At 44.5% G+C, this 8,666-nt stretch overlaps 1 pseudogene; it reads left to right on the top strand.

Moving 5' to 3' along the window:
* Nucleotides 1–2,333: 2,333 nt before the first annotated feature.
* LOC100763643 lies at nt 2,334–8,357 on the top strand (annotated as a pseudogene).
* Nucleotides 8,358–8,666: the final 309 nt, after the last annotated feature.

The following is an 8,666-nucleotide window of genomic DNA, read 5'->3' on the forward strand; positions in this document are numbered from 1 at the left end:
GAGAGAGAGAGAGACTTCACTATTCTTTTGAGAGCCAGGACTACAGAACCTGTGCATGTCCCTGCCCCACCCCTTGGTCCTGAAATTCCCACATAATAGGTGAAAACAAGAGATGGAGGACAATCTACACCAGAAGCTTGCGCTCCTACCTGAACTGGCCATATGGAAATATCTTGCTCTGATGTGGAGATGAAAAGCAGGGAAAGATTTGCAACAAGACAGATGTTCTCAATCTTAGCAGAAACCATTTCTCATTTCAGAGATACTATAAGGTAGTTTCTCCTCAGCCACCCCTAGGTGGTCCACAGGTATTCAGAACAGTTCAGGGGAATGCTCAGTTCAAAGAAGAGATGGGAGGTCTAGGTGTGACAAGGGAACACACACTCAGCCAAATTCCATTGAGGAAATCATCCTAGACTGAGCACCTGAATCAGCACAACCTCTGCAGAGCTGACCAGAGACACCAAACTCATAAGTTTCTGGGGCTGCTCAATGCCCTATATTGTCAAGTTATTCTACTCGGAATATACTGGTTATAGCAGTGTCCTCACAGTGGTGCTGAGGAATCTAAAAAGAACTCCTGGAAGGAACAGGGTTGACTCTGGCCCTGTTACTGGCTTTTGGGATCAGAATCTTCTGTGTCTCCTTGCCCAGCCTTAATACATGGGGAGGTACTCAGTCTTCCTGCAACTTTATACCATAGTTTGTTGATACTGATGGGAGACCTGCCCTTTCCTAAACAGACACAGAGAAGGAGTAAAGTCAGGAGTAGGAACAAAGTGGAGTTGAGAGGAGTGGCTGGGAGGAGAAACCGTGGATGGTATTATTTATATAATTATTTTAAGAAAAAGAGTAAGTGATGGAACCTAGCTATGCCATCACAAAGATTCATCCCAGTTTTCACGAGCTTACAGGAAAAAAACAACATGTGTTTACCGTAAATGGGAAAGAGGAATGAAAAAGAAACACTCAGATGTCTTAAGCGTGCACAATCCTCTTCTGTCCTCAGGATCACTTGAGATTATCATCAATCTAGAACATGTGAAAACCCAAGACAGCTGAATAAAGGGACATCAAAGTCAGGACTGGAAACAGAGAATCCACTCCAGGGAAGGCAGAGGCCCTGGGGGACATTTAGTTATCCTGGGGACAGTTAGATTTCTTAAGGAATATTTGGCCAACCCTAACCACTGTACTTCTTTTCCACAACCACAGCCTCAGAGAACAAGGATCACACAGTGGAGAATCTCATCAGGATGGGGATTGCTGTCCTGGTCCTCATAGTCCTTGGGATTCTGGTCTTTGAGGCTTGGGGCAGCCAGAGCCAGACCGACCATGCAGCTGAAACATAATCAGAAGAGAAATAAGTGCATCTCTCAAGGTTCCTGAGTCTGGGAAATAAATCTGATGACCCAACTTTCTGTAAGGTTTCCAGTTCTTACATTGAGGAGCTGGCATGAGAGAATGTCCAGGGAGCAATTGTGATGGGTGCAGAGGGAGGAATGAGTGTTTCAATGAGATCCTTCATCAGAAAATTAATTTGTATCCTTCCACCTACTGTGCCCATTGCGTATAAACCAACTCTTTTCTGGTTCTACAAAGGGAGTAAATATATTATCCCATCTGTCTGTCCTGGGCCCCAATTTCTGTACATTTTCCTTTCCCTCCATCTCATGTGTCATTTTCCATCTTTATAAATTGCAACATTCTATATAGGAGGAATTTCTGTCTGTTGGTCTAGAAACAAAGAAGTTGCATCAATAAAAAATAAAATGGTAACTAAAGTCAGAGCCCAGAGTTAAGTCCATCTGTCTATGATGCCCCCAAACACTTTCTATGTACCTCCAGTTTTTCAGTCTACAACAGGTATTACTCCTGGAGTTTCTCTTGGAATATAAAGCCAATGTGACCACATGGTTGAATAAGGACAATCTGTCCAGGGAGGGTGGACACAACTTCAAGATGTTTTTCTCAACACAAAGTCCTTCTGTGGGTGGCACTTTCTGACCACTCTATATAACCCCATCAAACACACCTTCATAACAGCAATGCAACATCACAGGGGTGAGGTGGGGGTGTTGCATGAAATTGATGTGTTTTTTATTTCATTTCATTCTCCACTGCCTAATAGTCATACGTGGAAAAGAAGTTAGCATGCTGATCAGTAATCCCAGAATCACCGTGCTGGGATGGCTTATCATACAATGATTCAAAATTTCTGCATAGACAATCATATTATCTTAACACAATGATATAGGCTCGACAGTGGTGTCATCTGTCTGTAGAGCAGCTTTCCCTGCAGAGCGGCTGCACCGCGGACTGCACGCAGGGCCATGGCTGGGGCGCTGGTGCTCAAAGAGGCTGACTATGTCCACAGCAAGGACTTCCCGGGCTATCTCATGAGCACGAACTTCTGGGGCCCAGTTGCCAGCTGGGGTCTCCCCATTGCTGCCGCCAATGACATGAAGACGTCTCCAGAGATTATTAGTGGGCTGATGACCTTCGCCCTCCGTTGCTCTTCCTTGACATTCATGAGATTTGCCTACAAGGCTTCTGTTTGCATGCTGTGTCACAAACGAAGTCGCCCAGCTCATTCAGCGTGGACGGCTGATCAACTATGAGATGAGTAAGAAGGCGTCTGCAGAGCAAATCGAGGACCAGCTCTTGAAAGGGACAGTGCCGCAGCCACTGCTGCCAAGACACAGATCGCGTCAGCATGAATGGTCTTGCTGCAGGGGAAACACAGAATGCTATCCTTAATTACCATGCCAACCTTATAGAAAAGCCGAGAGCCCCTGAACCAACTCTCTGCTGGCTTATCAATGCTAAAATTTACTTGTCTTCATCAAGAGTAGTTCAAAATATGCCACTAATTTAAGAATTTTGAATGATGGTTTTATCTGTAGTAATGGGTATTTTATCTATTGGGATTTGTGTAATGAAAACCTAAGGAACAAAGTTTTATAACTGTAAACACTTACTCGATTTCTTGACTTTTTCTTTAATGGCTGTAGTATATTCCTCAGCTGGCCACATGTCTGAACATACTTTCCAGTGGTAACAAGTGTTTTCCATAGTGTGTAGATTCAGATCTGGAACTTAATGGCAATAAATGACTTAAATATATGCTAAAAAAAATGATATACTATTCATTTCATTCTATCTCACTGTTTTTCCTGTCCTGGAAATGCTCTTTACTTTCTTCCGTTTATGCATTGTCTACGTGCTCCAGCACAAAGCTAAAGGTGTGTGGAGAGAGGAGTGACTGTTTCCTTCTTCAGGATTTAATGCAAAATTTCTGCTCTCTTACCATTCCATTGGATGCTAATTTTGGTGTGTTTTAATCCTTTAATTATACTCATATTTACAAATCCATCCCCCCAATTCCCTTACCCACCCATCCTCCCATGTTCCCCACCAGTCGCCCCAACCCACCCCTAACTCCTCCCCAGGGATAGTGAGGCCCTCCACAGGGGACCTTCAAAGACAGTCATATCATTTGGGGGAGGGGCTGGGCCCTCCTTGCTGTATCTGGGCTGCAATAGTATCCCTCCCTAGGGAATGGGCTCCCAAAGTAATTTTGGTGTTTTGGTACATGAAATTTTGTGACTCTGGAGGTCCTCTGTTCTTAATTTCCTTTGAGAGTCCATGGTGAATGGTTGTGGGACACGAACAAATGCTGACTCTTCACCAAAAATTATCTCCATTATGTATGTATTTAATTTTAGTCTTGTTTTCAACCCTCCCTACCACCTTGTTTTGGATGTTGAATGGGGTTTACATGACTGATAAATTCTACTTTTTAAGGAGGTGTGCTTTTCATTTTACAATAGGTTCTCATGGATAACACAAAAATATAGTCTGAAGAATTACATTACACAGCAGTAAGAGAATATGCTCCCCTGGGCTTAAGTACTGAGAGTGTTAATGCAGGATCTGTAGTGTCATATCAGGAGCTGTGGTGCTGATTAAAAAGGAACAGACACAAAAACACACTGAGATGGCTTGGAATAACGAGAGAATGAAGAGACTTCCTGAAGGGACAAGAGTTCCTGAGCACATTGGGAGCATGGTGAAGGGGGGAGGGAGGAGAACGGGAAGGGGACAATAGGAGGGGTGAGGCAAACATGAGTGATCGGGAAGACTGAATGGGAGGTGGATAGAAGAGAGCAAGAAAAGAGAACCCTTAATAGAGAGAGCCATTGCAGGCTAAAAGAGAAAACTGTCACTAGTCAAATGTCCAGAGATCCACAAGGATGTCCTCAACTAAGAATCTAAGCAATACTGGAGAGGCTGCCTTAAATGCCCTCTCCCTTTGAGAATGATGACTACCTGAAATGCCATCCTACAGCCTGCATCCAGTAGCTGACTGAAGCCAAAGCAGAGACCCACAGCTGAGCACTGAGCTGAACTCCTGGAATCCAGTTGCAGAGAGAGAGGAGTTTTGAGCAAAGGGGTCAAGACTGTGCTGGGGAAACCCACAGAAACAGCTGACCTGAGCAAGTGGGAGCTCATGGACCCCAGTATGACAGCAGGGGAACCAGCATAGGACCAAACCAGGCCCCCTGAATGTGGGTGTCAGTTATGAAGCCTGGACAGTCTATGTGGTCTCTGGCAGGGGAACCAGTATTTATCCCTAGGGCAAGAATGCATTTGGGGAGCCCATTCCCCATGGAGGGATATTCTCAGCCTAGATACATGGGGAGGGTCTACGGCCTGCCCCAAATGAACTGACAGACTTTGATGATGCTCCATGGGAGGTCTCACCCTCTTGGGGAGTGGATGGGGGTGAGATTGGGGATGGGGAGGCATAGGAGGATGGGAAGGAGAGAGAACTGGGATTGATACGTAAAATAAGATTGTTTCCAATTAAAATAAAAATGTACATATAAACAAAGAGAGTCTTCCTGTGACAGAAATGAAGAAGTCAGAGGATTAAGGAAATTACTTGTCACAAACAATAAGCTCAGATCCCCAGTGAGTCAACTAGAGCTTGCATAAATGTTTCTAAACTTCTCTTTCATTATCTCTGATGGCCATGGTTGATACTGCAATCCACCTCAAGAGTGAAGAGTTTTACTCAGCTTCTCCATCATTGAATTCTCATTCTGATACTAATCTCAGACATTCCCAACCTGACCTGTTTCTGTCGCTGTCTCTGGGACATTGCGCAGCCCAAGAGCAGTGAAGACTCCAGCATCTGTCTATACTCTTGATCCATCCACCTTCTCCATCACTTGAAGCCCTGTCCCTCCAATCCATCCATCCCTCTACTATCATTCTACTCTGGTCCTTATGTGGACACAAAGTGGAAAGGAAGAGGTCTTCTTGGGATTTTCATCTCAAAGTTATTTGATAAAAGCATCTTAGTCTAAGATTAGGTTATTTTTCACAGCTTTGTTTTGGCTTTGATGCACTCTGAAACCTGTAGACACATCGCCCAACGTTAAGATGAATAGAATTGAAACTAGCTGGGCTACTGGGACTCAATTGTTTTTCTTGATCCTAAACTTAAGGCACAGTCTACATGGCTCCTCAATAGAAACTCATGTGTTCTAGCTTTGTGACACTCCTTCATTTGTCTTATACCCTCAGAACTCTATTTAAACTAACATTATTGTTTTTAATTAGGCAGTACAGCTTAGGAAGGAAAACATCTTTATAATAATCCACAGGAAAATGCCAATAGAAGGGGATATTTATGTGAGAGAAACACAACACATCAGAGACAGTGGGATCTCCCACACCCAATCGCACCATGTCAGAAACCAGAGAAAGATGATAGCAGCAAACATTAAAGGCACAGCAGAAGGAAAAGATAATCCTGGAGTCTCTGGTCTAAGGGCTTCGAACCTCCCAAAGTCACCCATCAGAGATTAGTGTCCTGGTTGGCTGACACCTTGAACTTCAATTGCCACCAGCTGATCCTCTGACAGGGCTACCAGCCATGGCTCATTCATTCATTAGGATCACCATTACGTAAAGGCCTGTTTGTGCTTTACCATCTTATCACAGACGCTCCCAGACCTTACTGGGTTCTTTTCATACCTGTGGTTTCTCCTCCTTTACCCATAGTTTTGGCTGAGGGACGGCAGGGATTAGTCACCTTGACAATCTGGTGTACAAATATTGTGAGTTTAGGCTCCAGGGAAGCTCCTGTTTTCTTTCTCTGGTCAGGATGAACGTGTCTTGTCATTGTTGTGAGATTCACTGGGGGATCACATTCACTCTTGAAGTCACAGAAAATCTGAACGGGCTTGATGTGCCGGCTTCTCTGTAGTGAACAAAGGAGGTGGTGTATTAAATGGGCACCCGGTTTATACATTGGAAACGGGTGTTGGGATATCATAGTGGGCACTCCTTATAGACAACCACTTCTCTGAATGCAAATTCTGGGAGTGGGAACCATGGTTGTTCTGTCACCTGGCCCCACAGATCATGGGAATGAGTGAGAACAGAAATGCTAGCAGTCATCTGATAGTCACAGAGAGAGCTGCCTAAATGTTGCCATTCAATAATTTGAATGGACATTCAGAATTGCAGTTCCAGTAGGGTCTATCTATATCACATACCTGGGCTTCCATCTTTACAGAGACAGTAATCATGGGATCCTGTTGTCCCCTCACAAGAGAATGTCACTGGAATCCCCCAGGGACTAACAGAGATTGTCTCAGTCCTGAGGATGGGTTGGGGTGGGTCCCTAACCTGCCCTTTACTGAAGGACCTGCCAGGCATCACTAGGATCATATCATACTGGCTGTGCACCATAGATCCAGACCAGGAGTGGCTCCTTGTCAACAGTTAGAAAAGAGAAACCTGAAAGAGCTAAATATTCACTAACTCATCAATACAGGGGTGCTGGGGTGTAGACTAAGTCCTAGAAGAGAATCCCACTTTAAGAGTACTTTCTTGAACATTAATACAGTTTTCCATTTTGTATAGAGCCTCCTGAATCCCCCCAAGTTTTGTGATGCACTAGTTCTAAGCTGTGGGTTGATTTACAGTGCACAAAGTCCCTTCAGACCTTCGCATCTCACACAGGGATGGCTGTGAAGATAAAAGTCATGGCAACTCCTCCAAGGGACCACAATGCCTGGACAAATGGAGGGGCACACAGGATATCACTGATGGAAGATGATGTTATTTGTCATGTGACTGTCATTAAAGCAGCCCACACACGTAGACACCACGTTCACATTTCTTCAGAGTTCTCTGACTGGGGCAGCCTCCATATGCCCTATTTGCTTCCTCCAGAAATGAATGGCATTTCTCTTATACTAGCACAAGATACTTAAAATCAATGATGATTACGTGATAGGCATAAACAATACAATTATATCACCACAAGGAACACCAGAGGAAGAATTATATCACCACAAGGAACACTAGAGGAAGAAGAGAGGAAATACTACACATACCAGCATTACAAGTATTACAAGGCACCGAAGAGGGTTGTGAAATTTATCTTCTGTGAATGACACAGCTATTACAAGCATGAACTGTGTTGCTGTCACTTACTCTGACCCCGCATAAGACTGTCAACAGGCAGCCGTAGATGGAGGATCTCTTGGGACCCCAGCCGACCCTACTGAAGTATTGGCTACTGACAGATTTTGTGAAGTGCTTAATATTTTTTCTTCAGTAGCGTACCCATTGGTAAATGTGTTACACTTCCATTGCGCTGTTCTAAACCTTTCACCACACAGATGGCTCTGAGAGTCACAGAATGAAAAAAAAAAAAAAAAGACAAGAATGTAGAAAATGATTCCTGGGGAATAATAGGGTTTGAGAGGACTCAGACAGAAACAAAAGAGGGTGGAGGGGAGAGGACTTAGCAAGTATTATATAAGAGCCTGAAATTACAAAAGAACAAATGGAGAGTGAGAGGCCGCAATGCCAGCTCAGAAGTAGACACAGAGGGAGGCCAGAGCTTCAGGCCATGAACAGTGCCAAGGAAGCCATGAACCTCGGATCAGGAGCAGTGTCAGAGGTAAGCCTGAACGTCAGGCCCAGAGCAGCAGTGTCACACTGAGACCAGAGCTTCTGGCTTCGAGCAGAGTCAGGGAGCCATGAGCCACCAACCTGGAAGCAGTGTCAGAGGGAGGCCCCAGCCTCAGATCCAGGAGTGAGGAGTGATCGCCAGGTGAAGCAACAGCAGCGGTTTCTGGCAGAAGCTTCCAGAAACTATCATAAATGTTCCTCTGAGAAAGAGCACCTGTGTCCCAGACCCATCCACTGCCGTTTCTCAGTTGGAGATACCCAACTACGACATCAACCAGTGGCCCCTCGGCCCCACCTACTCTCCAACAGGAGGAGCATCCACTGGAGCTGTAGCCTACCTGTGCCTCAAGGAGTAACCACCTGAGCATTCAGACAGTCCGAGACCTGAAAACTGAAAGAGAGACAAGAAAGAAAACACAAACTGAGGGAATGCTGGAAATAGAAAAGTTGAGTAAACAAACAGGAACTACAGATGCGAGCATAACCAACAGAATACAAGAGATGGAAGAGAGAATCTCAGGAGTTGAAGATACACTAGGAGAAATAGGCTCATCGACCAAAGAAAATCTTATTTGTCCAACAAATCTCTAACACAAAATATCCAGAAAATATGGGACATCATGAAAACACCAAACCTAAGAATAATAGGCATAGAAGAAGGTGAA

Source organism: Cricetulus griseus, chromosome 9, assembly GCF_003668045.3.
Source record: "Cricetulus griseus strain 17A/GY chromosome 9, alternate assembly CriGri-PICRH-1.0, whole genome shotgun sequence".
NCBI classification, from domain to species: Eukaryota; Metazoa; Chordata; class Mammalia; order Rodentia; family Cricetidae; genus Cricetulus; species Cricetulus griseus.